At 42.9% G+C, this 24666-nt stretch overlaps 1 pseudogene; it reads right to left on the bottom strand.

Annotated features, from left to right (window-relative positions):
• Window positions 1-5828: 5828 nt before the first annotated feature.
• LOC139475414 (sialate O-acetylesterase-like) lies at window positions 5829-22937 on the bottom strand (annotated as a pseudogene).
• Between the last annotated feature and the right edge of the window lie 1729 nt (window positions 22938-24666).

Consider the following 24666-nt stretch of genomic DNA (forward strand, 5'->3'; position numbering starts at 1 on the left):
CTAGTGAAGTGGTAAAACCAAGGGTTATATGCCAAAAGGGGTCTTAAACGGATGTGTCTAATAGTCTACTTACAAGACTTAGACGTATAGAATTTTCAAGGCGTCCAGTCACACATACTGTCCAGTCACACACACATCCGTCCAGTCACACACACACGTCCAGTCACACAAACAACCATCCAGTCACACAACCGTCTAGTCACACACACACAACCGTCCAGTCAGAGTCACACACCCGGCTAGTCGCACACCGTCCAGTCACACATACCTATCCAGTCACACACACCCGTACAGTCACACATACCTATCCAGTCACACACACCTATCCAGTCACACACACCTATCCAGTCACACACACCTATCCAGTCACACACACACCTATCCAGTCACACACACACCCATCCAGTCACACACACCCGTCCAGTCACACACACAACCGTCCAGTCACACATACTGTCCAGTCACAAATACCGTCCAGTCACACACACCCGTCCAGTCACACACACACACCCGTCCAATCACACACACCGTCCAGTCACACACACCCGTCCAGTCACACACACCCGTCCAATCACACATACCGTTCAGTCACACACACAACCGTCCAGTCACATCTACCTGTCCAGTCACACACACACCCGGCTAGTCACACACTGTCTAGTCACACACACCTATCCAGTCAAACACACCCGTCCAGTCACACATACCTATCCAGTCACACACACAACCGTCCAGTCACACACACAACCACCGCCTCCGTGGTCTAGTGGGAGAGCGGAAGGTCCGAGGTTCGATCCCCGGCCACGTCATACCAAAAGACGTTAAAAGATGGTACTTGTTGTTACCCTGTCTGGCGCTCGGCATTAAGGGGCTAAAACAAGGACTGGTCGGCTCGGAGTCAGTATACTGTGTCTGAGTGGGGTATTCATGTTAAAACTGCGGCATGGTATCTCAGTGAGCTAGCACTATAAATCGGCATCAGTCCGTAGACTAGTACAAGCAGCCACACACACACACACACACACACACACGTGCATGCACGTCGCTATATAAGTGCAATAATCTTGGACGCGACGTTAAAACCAATTTCACCTCATACACCCAACCGTCCAGTCACACACACAACCGTCCAGTCAGACACACCATGTTTACCTCGAAGCCATGTGAAGAACGGACATCAATGCTGAGTCCGGAATAGCCATAATCTACGTTGATGAACTTCATCTGTGTGTTGAATGAGAACATATCGGGTAGCGGGCCTTGGTACTGTATGCTGGACTTGTTGTAGGCCACGGATAAGCCTGATCGTACAAGGCGCTCACACACGCCCTGCTTATCTCGGGGGTGAACACTGGCAACACATCGGTCATCTCCAATTGTAGAAATAGGATTGTCTAGAATCATTTGTAAGAAACTGCTATAATTCTGAACTACTTGCATACAAATTCAAACAGGTCACCTTCAATATGGCGATGAGAAGTCGGGCAGGTCCATGGCAACAGCCATGAAGACGTTGTCCATCCTGTCGTTTGGGACGTAGCCGAATCAGCGGATTCCAGGAAAACCAGTCTGGATTGAGGAGTCATTCCTGTTTCCTGCAAGCTGTACAGAATAATTATCACCACGATAACATCATTATGTCTAGCGTGCATGACTACAATTACGAGAAAAGAAAATATAGTTCTTTATTATCCAGATTAAATTTATGTTCACATCCTCAACAGCAAACCGCTTGATAAAGAAGCTACATAATATCCCATGAACGTGTTGCTGTGCTGTAACTAAGTTACTTTTTGAATATTGACGATACGTAATTATCCCAAAGTGGACTAGTCTTACAACATACAATGTATACACCGGGTCCTGGAGATGGTCATTCGCAGCTCGGTGGGGTCGCGCATTGTCGTCATTGAAGACAGGACATGTGGCGAGTTCATGGTTATGAAGATGAGGCACAACAAAACCGTTCAATGTGGTATCATGGTACCTTTGTCAATTTAGTGTCTGCTGAACTGTGACCAAATCAACTTTACGATCAAAGGATCAACATCCCCATACCCTCACTGAGCCGCCACCACATGCCACTGTTTCCTGGATGTTGTGCTGATGATAATATGTTCCGTTTTGCCTCCATCGTACCATCAGTGTGGTGCAATAAAAAAAAGAAGAAAACAATGAATCCTCCCTGACCTCAAGTTCCATTGTGCTCGAGCCTGACACCTGGCTAAACGGTCCCAAATGTGTTGGGGTGAGAGGAGTGGACGTCTTATTGATCTTCTGGCCCTAAATCCTGCTGGATTCAGTCGACACATGAAGGTGTTGAGGAAAACTCTGTTGTGGGTATGCCAGTGATGACGAAGATCAGTGCAAGTTGAAGTTGGCAGCTGTTTTGCCTGGCGTACAAGGACCCTGTCCTCTCTGGCACTGATGTTCCGTGGACGTGCTGATCTCGGCAAGTTCCTCACATGTCCAGTCAATATGTGTTTTCTAATGAGTCGACTGATTACAGTATGGTTAATGTTCAACACGACAATATCCCGACATGTCATGCCAGTTTGGTGCATGCCAATGATTTGCCATTTTTGATTATCTGGGATAGCACGCTTAGGCATTTCAGTTTAAAATGAATAGCAGTAAAGACGCATGGACATTCTGTCATCTGACATGAATTTCTCTACAGATACCCTTTTGGTGTGCTTACGGCTTGCAGAAACGCACCCACAAGGTTGGGCAGTTAGTGGCTACCATTCTACAGGCAGAAGATGTGTCAACACACAGTGTACCTTTGAAAATCTCTTCATTGAAAATGAACTCGCGGATACACTTCAAATTTGGTAGTGCGATACTTTTGACGAGATATATGAACTTGTTTGAACAAACCAATTTCTGGTTGACATGAGGGCACCCTTCTAACCTTCTCATCACTCACAGCTTGCTGTTTTAATAACTGGATAAGTTGATCTGTGACCTGACAATTAACCACGTATGACTTTGTATGAGATCCACCCACTGGCGAGTATCACCGTGAAGAAAGGGATTAGCGGGTGGTCCGCGACAAGCAGTACGATGAATATGTGCGTGTCGTGCCTCGGCTAACAACGCGTTCAATACCACAGAATACCACAGAATCGTACTGCTGATTTTAGATACCCGATGACTGTGAAAACGGTGACAACTAATTTGCACAGATAACAACAATTGAGAAGTATCTGACAATATTAATAAGGGAAGTATTTGCTGGAAACACGGAATACTTTTTTTTTACCCCAGAGAGCAATAATGAATAGTGTCATGTCATTCTGAAGGTTAAGAACTTAATGTAGTGATAGTCGATTCATTGACACATTTCTTTATTAAACTCAGTAGTATAGGTAATGGGGGTTCTGCCGCAACCCCACTGGAGCCAGATTTATATACCTATACTGCTACAACAGATGGACCTTTTTATGCAAAAATGACGATGTGATTCAATGATCGTCATGAGATTAAACTAAATTGTAATGAAAATATGTTCTATTATTTTAACTCATACGCATACCATTATTTTGAACAAAGTGATATTCAACATTTTTACTAAGTTCTTTGTTCATTTTACTAGGAGACCAGACTATATACTCTTCTTGGTAATTGGAAAGAAACAATTGATGACCGTATTTGGTTAGTTTGGCATCACTGATATAATATATACCCTGTGGTAATTCTCGCCATTTGATTGGCTCCATTATGATATACTTATGTAAGCATTAGTCTAAATTATTGTGGTGTGATCCAAAGTGATCAAGCAATCTATTTTTATTCTCCAACCAGTTCTTTGGTTTTGGCACGGAATAATTGACGCGCATGTTGTCTCCCCTGTTCTATGAACTTTTGGGGCGGTCGGGTAGCCTAGTGGTTAAAGCGTTCGCTCGTCACGCCGAAGACCCGGGTTCGATTCCCGACATGGGTACAATGTGTGAAGCCCATTTCTGGTGTCCCCCGCCGTGATATTGCTGGAATATTGCTAAAAGCGGCGTTAAACCATACTCACTCACTCACTCACTATGAACTTTTTTTTCTCGCCTTCGCTAATACCACTGGTCTTACGAGAATTTGATCGAATCTCCTGCTTCATTACGTTGTATTTGGTGAGTTCTGACAAAACTTAACGAAGCTCCTCCTCGGATATCTTACAATCAGCCAGTGCTGTTGAAATATGATCCTCAATGCTGTTCAACTTTGCTTCCGCGAGTATCCGAATATTATCATGTTTTAATGCTTTTTTTTTGCAACCTACGAGGAATCAAACAATAGTTATCATTGTGAATAATTCTAAGAATACCACCTCTATCACATCAGTGCCATAAATTCCTGTTTATGCTGAGAACCACACTATAAATTTTTATAAATTTTTAACAGACGTCCACTACACTGCCAACATGTCCATAGTTGTGAGGGAAACCCTATCTCTTGCCAGAGGCGCCACTGCGCATGCGCAAGGCGGGAATCTAGTCACTTCTTTCAACCCATACTCTCATCAACTAGATGTAGATATTTGGGGAGGTGGGAGGGATTAATTCCTGATGTGATAGAGGTGGTATTCTTAGAATTATTCACAATGATAACTATTGTTTGATCATTCTTGTGAATACCTCACCTCTATCACATCAGTGCCAGTATACACCAGAGGAACCGGCGGGTTCTGGTATCTAGCATCCCATAGATATTTGGCTAGTGAAGTGGTAAAACCAAGGGTTATATGCCAAAAGGGGTCTTAAACGGATGTGTCTAATAGTCTACTTACAAGACTTAGACGTATAGAATTTTCAAGGCGTCCAGTCACACATACTGTCCAGTCACACACACATCCGTCCAGTCACACACACACGTCCAGTCACACAAACAACCATCCAGTCACACAATCGTCCAGTCACACACACACAACCGTCCAGTCAGAGTCACACACCCGGCTAGTCGCACACCGTCCAGTCACACATACCTATCCAGTCACACACACCCGTACAGTCACACATACCTATCCAGTCACACACACCTATCCAGTCACACACACCTATCCAGTCACACACACCTATCCAGTCACACACACATCTATCCAGTCACACACACACCCATCCAGTCACACACACCCGTCCAGTCACACACACAACCGTCCAGTCACAAATACCGTCCAGTCACACACACCCGTCCAGTCACACACACACACCCGTCCAATCACACATACCGTCCAGTCACACACACCCGTCCAGTCACACACACCCGTCCAATCACACATACCGTTCAGTCACACACACAACCGTCCAGTCACATCTACCTGTCCAGTCACACACACACCCGGCTAGTCACACACTGTCTAGTCACACACACCTATCCAGTCAAACACACCCGTCCAGTCACACATACCTATCCAGTCACACACACAACTGTCCAGTCACACACACAACCACCGCCTCCGTGGTCTAGTGGGAGAGCGGAAGGTCCGAGGTTCGATCCCCGGCCACGTCATACCAAAAGACGTTAAAAGATGGTACTTGTTGTTACCCTGTCTGGCGCTCGGCATTAAGGGGCTAAAACAAGGACTGGTCGGCTCGGAGTCAGTATACTGTGTCTGAGTGGGGTATTCATGTTAAAACTGCGGCATGGTATCTCAGTGAGCTAGCACTATAAATCGGCATCAGTCCGTAGACTAGTACAAGCAGCCACACACACACACACACACACACACACACACACACGTGCATGCACGTCGCTATATAAGTGCAATAATCTTGGACGCGACGTTAAAACCAATTTCACCTCATACACCCAACCGTCCAGTCACACATACCGTCCAGTCACACACACAACCGTCCAGTCAGACACACCATGTTTAACTCGAAGCCATGTGAAGAACGAACATCAATGCTGAGTCCGGAATAGCCATAATCTACGTTGATGAACTTCATCTGTGTGTTGAATGAGAACATATCGGGTAGCGGGCCTTGGTACTGTATGCTGGACTTGTTGTAGGCCACGGATAAGCCTGATCGTACAAGGCGCTCACACACGCCCTGCTTATCTCGGGGGTGAACACTGGCAACACATCGGTCATCTCCAATTGTAGAAATAGGATTGTCTAGAATCATTTGTAAGAAACTGCTATAATTCTGAACTACTTGCATACAAATTCAAACAGGTCACCTTCAATATGGCGATGAGAAGTCGGGCAGGTCCATGGCAACAGCCATGAAGACGTTGTCCATCCTGTCGTTTGGGACGTAGCCGAATCAGCGGATTCCAGGAAAACCAGTCTGGATTGAGGAGTCATTCCTGTTTCCTGCAAGCTGTAAAGAATAATTATCACCACGATTACATCATTATGTCTAGCGTGCATGACTACAATTACGAGAAAAGAAAATATAGTTCTTTATTATCCAGATTAAATTTATGTTCACATCCTCAACAGCAAACCGCTTGATAAAGAAGCTACATAATATCCCATGAACGTGTTGCTGTGCTGTAACTAAGTTACTTTTTGAATATTGACGATACGTAATTATCCCAAAGTGGACTAGTCTTACAACATACAATGTATACACCGGGTCCTGGAGATGGTCATTCGCAGCTCGGTGGGGTCGCGCATTGTCGTCATTGAAGACAGGACATGTGGCGAGTTCATGGTTATGAAGATGAGGCACAACAAAACCGTTCAATGTGGTATCATGGTACCTTTGTCAATTTAGTGTCTGCTGAACTGTGACCAAATCAACTTTACGATCAAAGGATCAACATCCCCATACCCTCACTGAGCCGCCACCACATGCCACTGTTTCCTGGATGTTGTGCTGATGATAATATGTTCCGTTTTGCCTCCATCGTACCATCAGTGTGGTGCAATAAAAAAAAGAAGAAAACAATGAATCCTCCCTGACCTCAAGTTCCATTGTGCTCGAGCCTGACACCTGGCTAAACGGTCCCAAATGTGTTGGGGTGAGAGGAGTGGACGTCTTATTGATCTTCTGGCCCTAAATCCTGCTGGATTCAGTCGACACATGAAGGTGTTGAGGAAAACTCTGTTGTGGGTATGCCAGTGATGACGAAGATCAGTGCAAGTTGAAGTTGGCAGCTGTTTTGCCTGGCGTACAAGGACCCTGTCCTCTCTGGCACTGATGTTCCGTGGACGTGCTGATCTCGGCAAGTTCCTCACATGTCCAGTCAATATGTGTTTTCTAACGAGTCGACTGATTACAGTATGGTTAATGTTCAACACGACAATATCCCGACATGTCATGCCAGTTTGGTGCATGCCAATGATTTGCCATTTTTGATTATCTGGGATAGCACGCTTAGGCATTTCAGTTTAAAATGAATAGCAGTAAAGACGCATGGACATTCTGTCATCTGACATGAATTTCTCTACAGATACCCTTTTGGTGTGCATACGGCTTGCAAAAACGCACCCACAAGGTTGGGCAGTTAGTGGCTACCATTCTACAGGCAGAAGATGTGTCACAGTGTACCTTTGAAAATCTCTTCATTGAAAATGAACTCGCGGATACACTTCAAATTTGGTAGTGCGATACTTTTGACGAGATATATGAACTTGTTTGAACAAACCAATTTCTGGTTGACATGAGGGCACCCTTCTCACCTTCTCATCACTCACAGCTTGCTGTTTTAATAACTGGATAAGTTGATCTGTGACCTGACAATTAACCACGTATGACTTTGTATGAGATCCACCCACTGGCGAGTATCACCGTGAAGAAAGGGATTAGCGGGTGGTCCGCGACAAGCAGTACGATGAATATGTGCGTGTCGTGCCTCGGCTAACAACGCGTTCAATACCACAGAATACCACAGAATCGTACTGCTGATTTTAGATACCCGATGACTGTGAAAACGGTGACAACTAATTTGCACAGATAACAACAATTGAGAAGTATCTGACAATGTTAATAAGGGAAGTATTTGCTGGATACACGGAATACTTTTTTTTACCCCAGAGAGCAATAATGAATAGTGTCATGTCATTCTGAAGGTTAAGAACTTAATGTAGTGATAGTCGATTCATTGACACACTTCTTTATTAAACTCAGTAGTATAGGTAATGGGGGTTCTGCCGCAACCCCACTGGAGCCAGATTTATATACCTATACTGCTACAACAGATGGACCTTTTTATGCAAAAATGACGATGTGATTCAATGATCGTCATGAGATTAAACTAAATTGTAATGAAAATATGTTCTATTATTTTAACTCATACGCATACCATTATTTTGAACAAAGTGATATTCAACATTTTTACTAAGTTCTTTGTTCATTTTACTAGGAGACCAGACTATATACTCTTCTTGGTAATTGGAAAGAAACAATTGATGACCGTATTTGGTTAGTTTGGCATCACTGATATAATATATACCCTGTGGTAATTCTCGCCATTTGATTGGCTCCATTATGATATACTTATGTAAGCATTCGTCTAAATTATTGTGGTGTGATCCAAAGTGATCAAGCAATCTATTTTTATTCTCCAACCAGTTCTTTGGTTTTGGCACGGAATAATTGACGCGCATGTTGTCTCCCCTGTTCTATGAACTTTTTTTTCTCGCCTTCGCTAATACCACTGGTCTTACGAGAATTTGATCGAATCTCCTGCTTCATTACGTTGTATTTGGTGAGTTCTGACAAAACTTAACGAAGCTCCTCCTCGGATATCTTACAATCAGCCAGTGCTGTTGAAATATGATCCTCAATGCTGTTCAACTTTGCTTCTGCGAGTATCCGAATATTATCATGTTTTAATGCTTTTTTTTTGCAACCTACGAGGAATCAAACAATAGTTATCATTGTGAATAATTCTAAGAATACCACCTCTATCACATCAGTGCCATAAATTCCTGTTTATGCTGAGAACCACACTATAAATTTTTATAAATTTTTAACAGACGTCCACTACACTGCCAACATGTCCATAGTTGTGAGGGAAACCCTATCTCTTGCCAGAGGCGCCACTGCGCATGCGCAAGGCGGGAATCTAGTCACTTCTTTCAACCCATACTCTCATCAACTAGATGCAGATATTTGGGGAGGTGGGAGGGATTAATTCCTGATGTGATAGAGGTGGTATTCTTAGAATTTTTCACAATGATAACTATTGTTTGATAATTCTTGTGAATACCTCACCTCTATCACATCAGTGCCAGTATATACCAGAGGAACCGGCGGGTTCTGGTATCTAGCATCCCATAGATATTTGGCTAGTGAAGTGGTAAAACCAAGGGTTATATGCCAAAAGGGGTCTTAAACGGATGTGTCTAATAGTCTACTTACAAGACTTAGACGTATAGAATTTTCAAGGCGTCATGTGAAGGGTATATGTATATTCCCTTGTGATACTTAGACTTTTTAGTGACGTCGTTTCCTGTGATGACGTCATCTGTGACGTCACTTCCGGTGATGATGTCATCTATGACGTCACTTCCGGTGTCACTATTCTCCCGTATCACTTATGACGTGGTTTACCGTTATGCCCTTTTGGATAGTGATATTTAACGTATCTTAACGTTTCTCCGGTGTGATGACTCCTATGACGTCACTTCCGGTGGTAGTACAATGACGTTCCTATCATGAAGATTACCGTATATTACTTAATCCTTCGATCTCTGATTTCAGTGTTGACATTTGCCCTGTTTTACTCACTCAATAGCGCAGTCCAGTAACAAAGTACAACTTACCCTGAGTTCATGAGGTACTTCTGAAATCTTCGAACCCCCTCTTTTTTCCCTTTCCTGGAAGAGGGAGGGAACAGGTTACTTTACTTGGTAACTATCACCTGGGCGGCCACCAAAGGCCCCAGAGTGTATAGTCCATTTAGATCGGTCTGTATGTCTCGTAAGTAAAAGTTTGAAAAAGTGTTGTGGGACTTCCACTGGCAGCTGGCCACGATTTGTTCGATGGATGCAGTATTCACATGTGGCTGGGCTTGTTGCCAGTGCTCTGATTTCGTGGGGTCTGCAGCTACCCCAAATCGGAGTGGAGATTTGCGCCATTTTATAGCTATCTGTGATAACTGTTTTTAGCCATCCCGCTACAGTGCCCTTTGTGATGTCCTTTTCTGACGAGGGCTTGCAAGAGATAAATAGGCGTTTTCTCTGCTTTCTGTGGGGTTGAGTCGCTGTGATAAAATATCTCAAGGCTCTTATGGGGCAAAGCAATCTATCCGGGAAGTCCACACTTTTACTTAGGGCTGGTATTGTGTATTGCCGATGTCCGAGTGGGCCGAAGGTTGACGACTGGTTTTTGGCAATAAATTCAGGGAGCGATCTGAACGACACTGCTTTCCATTCTTTGGTATGGGTTACAGTGGAGATATCAATAGCGTGTAGTTCTGACACGCGAGCTGCCGTAGCCATGGCTAAGAGAAAAGCAGTTTTCTTGGAGACTGATAGTAATGTCGCACTACTCATGGGTTCATACGGTGCTTTCATCAATGCTGACAATACTATAGATAGATCCCATTTAGGAAAAGTACCTGGTACTTTTATATCTTCCAGGGCAAAAGACTTCATAAGTCGATTTAGTACTGGATGGGTACCTATAGATAGGTCATCGTGTTGTAATACTGATGACAGGGCTGATCTACTAGTATATCCTTCGATAGTGCCGTGTCGTAACTTCTTGTCATTTCTGAGATGGAGCAAAAAATCGGCTACTATAGGTATCGTTATATCTCCATGTAACTGTTTTCCTCTTCTCCAGTCGACGATCTTGTCCCATCTGTTATTGTATAATGCAGATGAGGTTGGTCTCCATGAGCTAGCCACTCTTCGTGCAGCTGATTTAGACTAACCGGCTGCTTGCAACTTATGCGATATAACTTCCAAGCGTGAAGATGGAGGTTGTCGAGGCGGCCGTAAAATATGTCCGTCTTTGGTTGTCTCAATAGGTCGTGACGTACTGGGAGTTTCAGAGGTACTTCTATCAGGAGTTGTAGAAGTCTGGGAAACCAAGCCCTTTTTGGCCAAGCCGGGGCTATGAGGATTATGACACAGTCCGTTTCCTCTATTTTCCTCAGTACTCTGTCTAGGAGAGCCCATGGGGGAAATGCGTAAGCAAACATTCCCTCCCATTCCATGGAGAGCGCATCGACTCGGAGTGCTAGTGGGTCTGGTACCGGGCTGACATAGACTGGTAGCTTGTTGTTGAGACATGTGGCGAATAGATCTATGTTTGGAATGTCCCAATATCCACCTCAGGATGTAGTGACCATTCTGTGGGTACTATCTTGTTTTTCCGGGATAGGTAATCTGCTAGTATATTTAGCTTGCCCGGAATGTGTCTTACTTCGATCTTGCAACTCACTGAGTCTACCAAGGCATATAAACGTGTAACCTCCTTCAGTAAAGGCTGAGATCTTGTGCCTCCTTGGTGCTGTATGTAAGCGACCACGGTTGAGTTGTCTGTAGTGAGCTTCACTGACGAGTGGTGTAGACGATCTAGCCAAGCTGTTAATGCTAGATATATCGCTCTCATTTCTAGACAGTTGATGTGCAACTCTTTCTCTTGGGAGGACCATTTCCCTTGAATGGTGACATCGTCTATATGGGCACCCCAACCCTCTCCTGATGCATCTGTGTAGAGTTGATGTAGGGGGGTGGGGTAGTTTAGTGGAATACCTGGCATGACATTTTGACGATCTAGCCACCAAAGGAGTTCTGAGATTCGAACTTCTGGGGGTTGGATTAGTGCTTCCAGCTCTAGGTTCTTGGTGGTGTTCATCCAAATCTGCAAGGACCGCAATTGTAGCTTGCCTCTGTAGGTTAGGTCTTGGATAGATGTGAGCGTGCCTAGGCAAGACATCCACCACCTTCTCGACTTGACGGGCTGATCGAGTGCGCTCGTAATCATGTGCTGTACCCTTGCATATATGTCCTCTGGGGGTGCGACTATGCCCTTGTCGAGAATAAATCTTGTGCCTATGTAGGTGATGTCCTGTGTGGGTACTAGCTCTGATTTTTGAAAGTGAACCAGGAAACCTAAATGTGTGAGAAGTTGGATGAGACACACTGTGTTTAGAGTGGGTTGTGATTTGTCCTGATCGACCGATAGGAAATCGTCTATATATCCGTGCAGCCTTATGAGCTTCATATGGGCGAACCCAATGACGGGATTGGTGATCCTGGTGAATAACCATGGGGCGATGGATAGGCCGAATGGTAGTATCCTGAACTGTTATCTCTGACCGTTGACAGAGAATCGTAGGTATCGACAATGACTTGGATGGATGGGGACGTGATGATATGCGTCTTGGAGATCTATGCTTATCATCCAACCTGCTTGTCTTAGGGAATTCTTCAACTTCTTTATAGATTCCACCTGAAATGTGGGTGTTTTTTTCAGGTAATCTTTGTTCAGAGTTTTTAGGTCTATTATTAATCTCATCTCTGAAGAATTCTTCTTCGGTACCAGAAAAACTGGGGAGTAGAATCCGAGGGTGGTGTCTGACTCATTTAGGGTGCTGATAGCTCCTTTTGCGAGTAATTTTTGTATGGCCACTTAGCCATTTTGTATGGCCGCGATTAGCTTGGGTCCTGATAGCTGGAATCGGGGTCCGGTAGGATGAATGACTAGTTTTGGTCGTTTTAAGAAGTGAAGTTTGTAGCCTCTTCTTATTACTTCGAGTAACCATGAGTCGTCTGTGATGGTCTCCCAGTTGTCTGCGTACTGCATAAGACGGCCCCCGACAGGTCCCAACTTGGGAAGTCTTGAGTCGATGTTTGTAAGATTGGCTAGTTCGACTGGATTTGGAATAGACGTTTCCTTGGTCTTCCGTAATGCTAAATCGTTGTCCGTAGGGCAGGCGAAGTCGGTAGGATCTGGATGGGTCTGTAGATTTATGGTGAAGTCATCTCCGGAGGGGGCCCCTACGAGAACTGCCTCTTCCTCTGCCAAGTCCTTTCTGTGAAGTGGGAAAATCAACTTTGGAGCTCTTGTACCTGGGTTGATACTATCTGTTTCTCTGTGTAGAGGCTCGAAAAGAATCCCAGTTGGGCTGTTCGCGTCGGGGTCCAGGACTCCGTCGCTGGGGTCGAGTAGCGGCCGGTTGTCTCTGTAACTTGGATGCTAATGAGATGGTGGATTCCTGAAATCTCTGGTTAGTTGAAGAGATAATGGCTTCCTTCACCGACTTCAGTCTACCGCTGAAAATCTGCGATGACGTAATGGGCTGTGACATCATGGATCTCTTTAAGGGGTCTGGCATCACATGATGAACTTGCTGAAGTAAGTGTCTTCTTTGCATGAGCAAAAACTGCGATGACATCCATACTTGAGCTGATAGGAGGTCTTCCTGCATCTTCAGTATGTGGTCTAATGAGCTGTGGATAAATCCCGTCTTCTGACTAGTCATCTCCGTGGAAGTGTCTAAGGGAAGATCTTCGCTCTGGTTGCACGGTGGTATGACATGGCGAATACCAGCTGCTAACCAGTTGATGTAAGAACTGGTATTCATCATTTGTCTATTGACCCTATCTAAGCTCTTGATCTTGGACATATCAATGCGCATATTGGGGTTAGGTTTCTTAACCAGATCGAAGTAAACTTCGTCAATGCTAGGCTGTAGTGAGAACAGATCATCATGTGTTTTGTAAGCAGATTTAATAAATACAGGCCTCAGTTTAGCACTAGGTCCCACTGAACAATTCAATTGATTTCCAGTTCTCTTGATGACGTCATCCAAATATGACGGAGGGGGAAGTGTATGGTATGGTTCGGTCCCTTTATTTGGTCCCTCATATCCTGCACGTTCAATCAAGGGTTTAACGGGTGTACTGTCCTGATCTGGTTTTAATGTGGGCATTAGTTCATAAAGTTCTGCTAAGATGTCTCTAAGGGAGTAATTGTTTGATCTATAATGCTCCTCTATAGCAGTGTCCCCATAGCCTGAATACTCCGGTGTAGATCGGCACCCCCTACCCTGGCTGTGCTGGGAGTGGGTCGTATGGCTGAGGGTATCGTAATCCCGGTCGTCTGATTTACGACAAGCTGTGCGGGAATCACGTGATCTATAACTGTATAGTGATGTCAAATTTCCCTCGCTTTCTTCGCCCGTATAACAGGACTGTGTGGCAGTATGAGAGGGTGCACGCTTAGGATTACTATCCTGATATGCACGAGCTTTGTCAGTGCGTCTATCATAGTGGCTTGACGGTGACTGGTGCGTATTTCTATGCATACTTTGGTGTGAAGACCGTGATTCACGATGATCCCTATGGTATGCGTGGTAGGGAGAAGATCTATGAGATTCTCGGTCTCTTAGTATAATTCTCCTACTGTCCTCATAGTCTGATTCAGCGTAACCTTGCTTTACATGTCTGCTGTATGAGGGTGTACTGCCATATTCAGCCTTAGATCTCTGTTTACTCTCGTGATCGATCCCTGATTGGCCAAGCCGGGTTTGATTAACTGATTCTTTTAGATCTAAGATTTCTCGAGACATAGATTGCATGCGTGTGTCAATCATAACAGACATAGAATTTGTTATTCTTTCCATGAACTCATTTACGTTAAAGGGGGAACGCGGCAGAGGGTGAAAGTCCTTAGTTTCTGTTCAAACTCCACGATCGACCTTACCAGACGTTGCCGGATGCAAGTTAGAGGTACTTTCTGTTTGACCAGTAAAATGCATCTGCTCCTCAACATTATAGGGAGAGTGGGATGAGACGTGGTCTCTTCTCCTCATAAGTTGAGACGGCGCCCTTGTGCGACACTCGCTTGTCACCCACATGATTAACTTTTGCCGCCTCGGGCTTAATCACTTGTTTTCTTGATGTAGATGCTCTAGTGACTTTTTTATAATCGGGATTTTTGATCCATGCCTTGGAGAGCTTGTCAAATTTTTCTTTTGACAGATGCTCGCAATAACTGCACCTTGACTTCTGTGTACAGCTGCTTTTCTTGCATGCGAGACATCTAGGGTGAGGATCCCCTGGAGCTTGGTGTTGTCCACAGCCCGAACAGACAGGTGTCTGCTTATGAGATGAAGATCTCATCCCACAACACTTTTCTTAACTAATTACTTACTAGAGACTCCGATCTTCTATACCCCCGTTCTGCTTGTAGAACTGCTCTTTGCTTGTAATCTATGAAGCTTGAGACGATCCAATGGTTGTAGTGTGGAATGCAATCACGTGTTCGGATGTGCAACAAAAAATTTTCCTTGTTGCATCAGGACACACAGGAAAGAAGTGACTAGATTCCCGCTTTGCACATGCGCAGCGGCGCCTCTGGCAAGAGATAGGGTTTCCCTCACAACTATGGATATGTTGGCAGTGTAGTGGACGTCTGTTGAAAATTTATAAAAAATTATAGTGTGGTTCTCAGCATAAACAGGAATTTATGGCACTGATGTGATAGAGGTGAGGTATTCACAAGAATTATAAATTTTATCGCTATTCCGGCCAGTCCTGAGACTCCGGCGGCTATTTCCATACCAAGTACGATAGGCGTGGTGATTATAGTTGATAATAAACCAACACCGGCTACACAGAGTCCCATGCCAGCTGTTACAAGCGCGGTGTCAACTCTGTCGAGAACATTCACAGCTCTGCGATACTTTTTATACAATCCAAGTCGCAACTCCCTCTCCTTCTCTATTCGATGTTTTATGTCGCTTATTTGATGTAGTGTATCTTCAAGTTATCTCAAGTTGTGTACTTGCGGACGACGTGAGAGGCGTTGACCCAGGTAATCCAATAGATGTTCAATTGGCGATAGATCGGGTGACAGGGCTGGCCATGGAAGCAGAGGCGAATTATTGTTCGCTAGGTACTGTGTTGAAACACTGGCTGTGTGCACTCTTGCATTATCTTGCTGGAAGGTGTACATATCCTGGTGCTGATGAAAGAATGGGATGACGTGATTTGCCAATATGTATTCCTGTAGTAAAGCCCCCACCCCCCACCCCCACGCCCACCCCCACGCCCACCCCCATCCCCACCACCACCACCACACGTGTGTCCACGGCAGGTAGTCAATTTCAACGTCATGACCTACACGTGCACAACATGCCTACACCCGCTACTTGTAACAAACCAAATAGGTTTGCCCAAATTCTGTGCACTGCCTACTTGTCTCAAACACGTTTTGTGAGTTGGTTCAACATATCTTGGTTTACCAGTAAGTTTGGTTTGGTTTGTTGTTTAACGCCGCACTCAGCAATATTCCTGCTTTATGACGGCAGTTTGTAAATAATCGAGTCTGGACCAGAAAATCCAGTGATTGACAACAGGAGCATCGATCCACGCAATTGGGATCGATGACATGCATCAACCAAGTCAGCGAGTCTGACCACCCGATCCCGTTAGTCGCCTTTGACGACAAGCATAGTCGCCTTTGACAGCAAGCATGGGTTGCTGAAGACCTATTCTACCCCGGATCTTCTCGGGTCTACCAGGAAGTGTAGTGATTTTTGTGTGTTTGTGTTTGTGTGTGTGTTTGTGTGTGTGTGTGTGTGTGTGTGTGTGTGTGTGTGTGTGTGTGTGTGTGTGTGTGTGTGTTTATTGATACAACTGCTCGAAACCCACCTGTACAAAGCCAAAAGGAAACATGTTTGACGTTGCTCCATCTGAGCCCTGGCTGAACTTGACTCTCCAGTCGTCAATCATGCCAGGAAAGGTGCAGTTATATAAATCAAGGTCGCCGACATTCGCTTCTCCTGGAAATATTTACAATCATACAATAAATTCTAATTTAAAAAGTATTCCGTATCAATCAATACATGAAGGGCCTCCATTGACCTACCTTGGTACCAAATGGCGCCGTAGATTGTCATGTTAACGAAAGGATGCATCATGGCATTCCAGAGAACAGAATCCCCCTGGGGTGGAAGGACCTCCTGCGTGCCATTTACATGTTGGCTTGAATCCCTTCTGTATAGGAGAAAATAGGATTAATTTTAAGACTTCACATTAAACATTATCGCATATCATTGAGGATGCATGCCATCTATATTCAGTCGAAAGTTAATGTGTATCTTAAATAGAAATACATTGAATAAGGAATACACAATTAATACTAGACCGTATTTTGAATATACATGTATATGCATATTAAGTTTGGAACGGGTGTACAGCCAATAGAATAACCTGCTCGCAGCTCGGAATTAAAGATCGTCTGTCCCTCGTGAATAATGCCGAAAGTCACTGTCTTCACACTATTAATCCACTCGGGACACACACTCCATAATGTAGCGCGTGGGTTATTCTTTAAATGTTATCATTGTTTACATGAAAATGCAGTACAAGATATGATTAATTACAGGCATCTCTTTACCTGCATTTCGAGAGTGAGTCTTGTGTGGACCAGGTCTCTATACGGGTCCCTCCCCAGGACGAGGCCACCAGTCCTATAGGCTTGTTGAGAGTGTTGTACAAGTACTTGCCATACAGCCAACATAACATACGGCAGAGACCAACTGTATCTAGAACACCAGCATTTCTTTCAACACAAGGCAGGATGCAAAACTATATGCAATATAGTGGTTGTGGTCGTGTTGTGTATCTTACGATCGAGGAGTAATGAGGGTGTCGTGTATATTCTCATTGCCTAAATACTTCGCAGGTAGTGGGCTTCTGTAATACTGTGACATGTGTTTAACCGGGTAAATACCATTCAGTTAATTGTTCATGTTCAATTATATCATCGCAACAGGATCTCAGATCACCTCTAGAGGTTCTATTGCGTGTTTAAAACGCTCAGATCCATCGCTAGAGGTTTTGTTGTGTGTTTGTAACACTCACCCGGATTTGGGGCTGACCAAGGTTCTTCTACGTCTATAAGGTCGTACAAGGGAGTAGACGATTGATTCAGCTGAACAGTAAACACCTGTATGCAAGGGTAGCTCCGAGAAACTTGTAGTTCTGCAGATGCATTGTTGGCCTACAACATGTGACAGTTAGGACAATGGAGAAAACAAACGAGAACACAACGATAGACACTTAAGAAGTTGAAATGAAACAACAGTATACCCAAGATAACTCTTCAGATAGAGTAAACCCGCATACATGATAGTTTAATACAAGAAACTATTACGGTTGAAAATGACCTTGATAAAGGTACACCTTGTATGGAAATGCAAAATGGTATTTCCAGTATGCACTCGGACAAAGCGCTTGGATGAACAGGACTACCTATAGAGTTTTTTGGTTACAGGCCGGCAAAGCCACATTTCGAAAAAAGATAGCCCAAATCGATGTGGCTCTCGCGGCAATGGTTATGGTTGCGTGACACCCTAATTATCCCCCTTAGGCAAAGGATTACCGCAAGGCAAACATTTCACCAAATGCATTGTTTTTAGAAAGTAATCCCCTTATCGTTAATGTCAAACAGTAGGTTAGTAAAAGTTGGGAAATCAGTCAGTCATTACAAGTCTTTGGTCAGAAATTCTTATCCAATCAAAATTGGCGTTACATACTTTGGACCAATAACAGTAAAGGCGCAGTTCCAGCTCCTCTGCCTCTCAACTATATAAAACCATGCAGATGCCCCTTTGGTATCACGTCTGCTCAAGAATAAATACTGGAACTGTCGCCATCAACTCTGTGATTTATATTCTCAACTTTATGTTCTACGGTAAGCTGGTTTCCCTTGTTCAAATTATTTACATGTGTACTTTTTGTTTAGAAATGATAGAAGTTAGACCAAATAACTCTTAAATATGCAGTGAAGTTATCTCACTTGAACTGAGTACAGGTAATGTATTTATGTTGTCTTTGTACAAGGTAAGTAATTATCGGGAATGTTTGTGTTTATGACGTTCTGTTCAGTGTTGTTGCAATTAATTATAAAATGCAGTTCATATTTCTATTATACTGCTAATAATTATCATTAATTGTATGTCATACTTTGTTGTGAATAGTTGTATTTTAAGTGTATTATACAAATCTTAACATTGTTGAGTTACCGCACATTTATCGTTAGTGTTAATATTATTGATAATATTGTAGATAGGCTAGTTATGGAAATGCCAAGGGCAATACCTATCGTAAGCCTCCAGCTGTTTGTATGTTTACATATCTCAGCCATATTATTAAAATAAATAAATCTTCATTATCTTGATAGATGCAAAGGTGGTAGTCTGTATATCTGTGTAATCTTATGTGTATGTGTTTAGTCTCGAGTTTAACTATGTCCTTTCTATTTTCAGTATCCAGTTAATTGTAATATGTAAATGATGTCAACTATAGCCAGTCATCTTCCCGCCATTGTCAACTCTACCATGCTAATTCCCCCAACAATCAATTATCAACTCTATATTGATTGAATGTTAAATTGTAATATTATGTAATATCTTATGTACATCTTTATTATTGTAATAGCTTGAAATTGTGTATTGAATGTATCTTGATCACATCTGCTCAAGAATAAATACTGGAACTGTCGCCATCAACTCTGTGATTTATATTCTCAACTTTATGTTCTAAGGTTACCTATATATGTGTGAGAGCGCACAGCACACGCGCGTTCTCAGTAGGATGAAAACCCCATATTTCTGTCCCATACATAAGAAATCACATATGTGCAACAAAACGTTATAATAAGAGTTTCTAATTCTAGGCTGTAACATCAACACATCTTTCCTCGTCTGTTGAGGTAATGCCTTCTGAGTCCAACAGCAAGAACCACAACTCGAAGGCTGTACACCCAAGTATTTATAGCTAGAAACAATTTCCACATTTAGACATCCAGCAATAATCTCATTAAAATCATATCTAGGTTCTCGCTACCTCTATTATTATCGGTAGATAGAACTACGATGTGGTTTCAATGTGATTGATCCAGCAAACAATTCTCATATCTTTTCAGCCTACCAGCTTTTCTAAATTCGATTACTATACTATAATCAAGATTTATTTTAACTGTCACTTATCACAATAAGAAGTTAATTAACCCAGTCGTCTTGGAGGCCTGTAACAGTACTATCAAACCAAAAGATGTCATCAGCAAATAAAAAAAATATATTTATGTTCATAAATCAATATTTATCTGCATTGAAAAAATGGACTACATGATAAAAAAAATTATAAAACATATATATGGCCATAACTGGTAACCTTGATGGACTGCGAACATACAGTCCAAGAAAGTGTACAAACATTTTCCAATGAAACACAAGACAGTTTTGTACATGTTATAAATTAATCTAAACGTGTTCCCTTTCACGCCACCAATTCAAAACACATACAAAAGAGTCCAAGGCAGCTTTCAGATGGATGAAAGGACAATGACGTGTTCCTTGATGTAGTGACACACATTTGCTAATAATAGTGTCATTGTCATTGTTGGATGTTTGTAAATCTCTCCGGAACCCAGCCTTTTCACCTACAATAACATTTTCTTCTGCCCATTTATTTTACCAAATGCACATCATATTAGATGATAGTTTACCGGCCACAGTAATGTCAATGGCCTATATTTAGAAGGTTCATTTAAAACTTCCTGTTTCATGAATAGGTATAATTACTCTAAGGTCGCACTAGTCAGGATAACAGTAAACACGTCTTTGAGCAAAGCAATACATGCAGAGGGGCATTTTAATATTTTAAAAAACGGTGTCTAGCCGGGAGAGCCACATTTCAGAAATGGCTATTGCCGGTAGAGCCACGTTTTCAGCTGAGTGCATATCACCTATTCTAGCAGGTAATTAATTAATCCGATTACCGATACCTTTATATGAGTGTCCCATATTTATATTACTAAGCGTGGTGTCCTTTAGAGATACCTTTAAATGAGTGTCCCACATTTAAATTACAAAGCGTGGTGCAGAAAGAAGGTCTGGTGATGGACTATAAGGAAGATGAGGAGGTGAAGAAGCTGGTGAGAAGAGCTGCTGCCCTCCCTCTAGTACCTCGTGACAAAGTGGATGATGTGTGGCTTGATGCCATTGCTGACTCCCCTGCTGGCCCTAAAGTGACTGCCTTCATGGACTACGTGACAACCAGTTGGGTTCAAGGAGGGGCCTTCATGCCAGAGATTTGGAACCATTTCGAAAACCAAGGCCACCGTACCAACAATCACCTGGAAGGGTGGCACACCAGTGATCAGATCCTTCAAGAAGAAAGAAGTACAAGGCAATCGATGCACGTATTGCGTCCCTCAAGATCCAGCTCCTGAACCAACACCTGAGTGAGATGGAATATGCTGACCACGTGGGCGACCTCCTTCATCTGCAGTAATGACATTAAATCCATTATGATATTCATATGCTATTCATATTCATCAATGTAAAGTTTTGATGAATATGTTATCCTTGTTGAATAAAAAATGAGAAACCAAGTCTTGTTTTGTTATATACGGTAACCTGTTAGAATCACAAAGCATGTTTTGACAGCATGTGGCTTTGCCGGCCTGTAACCATAATTGGAGGTGACGGGTAGGTAGACACTGACAGTGATTTAGCTACGCTCACTAGTAGACGTTGACGGGTATAGAATTAAAATAGCAGGGGATTACGTTTGGACAATGGGCATGTTGATTTTGTGCCTATGGGTATGAATTTGGACGGCTTATTGTTTATGTAAGTAGGATGTAAAATGAAAAAGCCTGAATAACATATACCAAAGTTATATTAAGTTCATATAAAACATATGGAAAGTAAAATAATTAAAATGAAATAGAAGTAGAATAATAAAGGTAGCTAATTTAAAATGTACAAGAATTTGGATATACAGGTATATAAGATTAAGTTGGGAATATCTTATTATAATATAAGCTGTAGTTTTGATAATTTGTATTTAAAATAAGGTAAGGAATTTTCAACGAATTGGGACAAATATGTACACGATAACACTTTGACCAAATGTATTAAATATATATGACAAATTATGTAGGCTTATACTTCTTAGAAAAGCCACTCCAAATATGTGGCTAGAGGTGAAATGGGACTTTTGGGTTAAGGTTAATCAACATATCAGAATAATATAACACTGGATAAGATTATGTTCTCAACACGGAAATATTATTCTTCAACTCATGTGTGCTGACCAATATGGGTGCTGAAAAGGGATCAGTGTGTGGCACTTGAAGTTAAACAATTAGTTTTCATCTGTGGATTAACCAGGTCGTTTTCTGAACAAAACTAGTGATGTTGAAGTTGTATTGACAATCATTTGTTTTCATGCTTAGATTATGGCCTCATGATTTCCGAAAGCAGAAAGTTTAACAATTCCACATGTGAGAGATTTTGCCTACTTTGTAATCCCTGCATGAGAAAATGTTCTTAACATCCAATGTTTAGCTAAGTTTATTTTCCATGCCATTAAAATGCGCAACAAGTTCCTTGTTTTAAGTGTCGCCATCCATCCATTACCATATCGAGCGTGAACTGCATGTTGCTCTGTCCAGAACAGATCCACACATCACCAAACAGAACATCGGCGAGCTGTATGCTTCCGAGGGAGGATGTGGCCGTTACTCTGTGGGGGGTGTCTCCAGCAGGCACTACAGGCAACTTAACAAACCACATTCCCTTGCCCCCAACGGATCTAACAGTGGTGGACACCGGGCGCTGTCCGTCCACCTCCACCTTCACGCTGTCCCCCATCTGACTGGAGTAGTCCCACACTGTGGCAGGGTAAGGGCTAGCATGCAGTACCATGTGGTCATTGTAGTAGGAAGCAAAGCTAAACTCGCCCTGGCTTTGTGATTCCGCTCCACCTGTCACACAAACATCCTTAGCATTCTGAATCTAACATATTTCTGTAACATAACATTCATTGTTGCAATTTAAGTAGGAAATATAAAATACATTTAACATATTGTCTATTTTCTTTCAATAAATTTAACATCCGGTTGACCAACGAAACACTGGCGATCATGATGGTAGTAAACCGTTAGTCCATATAAGGAGATGCTGTACAGGCAAAATAATCTGCTCACAATACCTTCTGAAGCAATCGCCATTATAACAGCTGTAAGAACTAGTACCATGTTCAGGCAGTTTCAACACCAGCAATAGATTATAGCCGCTACAGTAACTCAAAACGGTAAGCTAAACCCGAAGTTGCTCACATACGTACTAAGATCATATTTCAGATATATATTCTTAATAAAAAAGTAGGGGATAACCGGAAATGACTTTCCATAACTGTAAGAGACATTAGTTGTAAGTGATAGCTGTATGATCAAATGAACGAATTGGGACCACATTACAACCGGTAGTGAAGTATGACGGTAGATGTTATGACCGCCAACCACATTGAGGGATGAGATGGAAACTTTCAAAGTTGACATTTTTGGATCAGTAAAGCGTAATACTGCCACGACTTACTAGACGAGCTATACTGCCTATGAGTCTCCCAGTGACGATTGGAAGAAGTCTGTCCCACTCCTCCTACATGGCCTGTCCCAATTCAGCCAACGTGGTCGGCGGCCTATGGTTCAAAGGGCAAAAGGTCTGAGCTCATTGCTGGCCATGACATTCTATGGATGTTGTGCTGCTGCGGGCGAGCATTGAACATCAAGGAAGTGCACAGTGAATCGGAACTCATGTTTAAACATGACCATCCACGACTACCCAAGTTTCGACGTTGTACACCATTGACGTCTGTTGGCAATATAAAGATTTGGACGGCACAACACGTGGCGGACGAGCTTGGAGAAGAAGTGCATGTAGACAATTTCTAATCGTCTGACCTGTACTCCAGTAGCCTGATGAAAGTTTGCAGCAATTTGATTCGCCGTTTGATTTCGTAGAGCCAGGTTTCGGATCAATCGATCCTGTACTTTTGTTGTTGACCTGAGACGCCCTGAGCGGGGTCTATCACCAACAATTTGGGTTTGTTGGTACATGTTGCATAGTCTGCTAATCACGTATTGGCCACTGCACGCTAACTTCTGCCAGTTTCCCGCATGCCAATTGTTCGTAGACGTTCCGCGCGTTGCAGACGCCGCATCGCTATTTCATACACAAACAATGAATGAAATCAAGAAAATCACAACTGTATGATAAGCAGAATCAATAAGATTGACAATAATGAGGGACCTCAGAGATTAATCAACCTTTCTTGAAAGTGTCAAAGTGGGGAATGACACCATAGGCACGTGTGTTTTGGTGTTATGCTTTACAGGCATAAAACGTTTAGTTTTTGCACATAGGATGTTTGTTGTCAACACTTATCGTTGTTCTAATACTTGGTCTTAACGTTTTTACTTTATTATCCCCTAACTTTTTCTTAAGAGTACATACAGTGACCTGAATACTATACTTCTGTATGTTGAATATATGTGTCACGGGAAAGACAAAACTATTAGCAGGTGCAGCCTCTTATCTATGGCTATCTAGTGTGTCACATGCTTCAGAACCAGTCCTGGCATGATAATCAATCGAATGTGCTTAATTATAGCATTGTTCATCTGAGCGATTTCTCTATATTTCAACTTGCATTTCTGTACGTTGGGGATTAGCGTTTGCATTTGTAACATGATCTCTTTTATCTGGCTGTACCATCAACTTAACTGCCCTCAGCTCCCTGCAGTTCTCCAGCCATCTGTGCCAAGCCTGTCCCCATGTGTACCATGTGGTTACGGTTAACTGGTGAGCGAAGGGAAGGTCCCCTCTGTCCAGTTGTAGTAACTCGTGACGACAACGACCCTCTCAGCTCTACTCCCCCTGCGGTTGATCTACATTACA

The sequence above is a fragment of the Haliotis cracherodii genome, unplaced genomic scaffold (genome assembly GCF_022045235.1).
Source record: "Haliotis cracherodii isolate W230 unplaced genomic scaffold, xgHalCrac1.p SCAF_3, whole genome shotgun sequence".
Classification (NCBI taxonomy): domain Eukaryota; kingdom Metazoa; phylum Mollusca; class Gastropoda; order Lepetellida; family Haliotidae; genus Haliotis; species Haliotis cracherodii.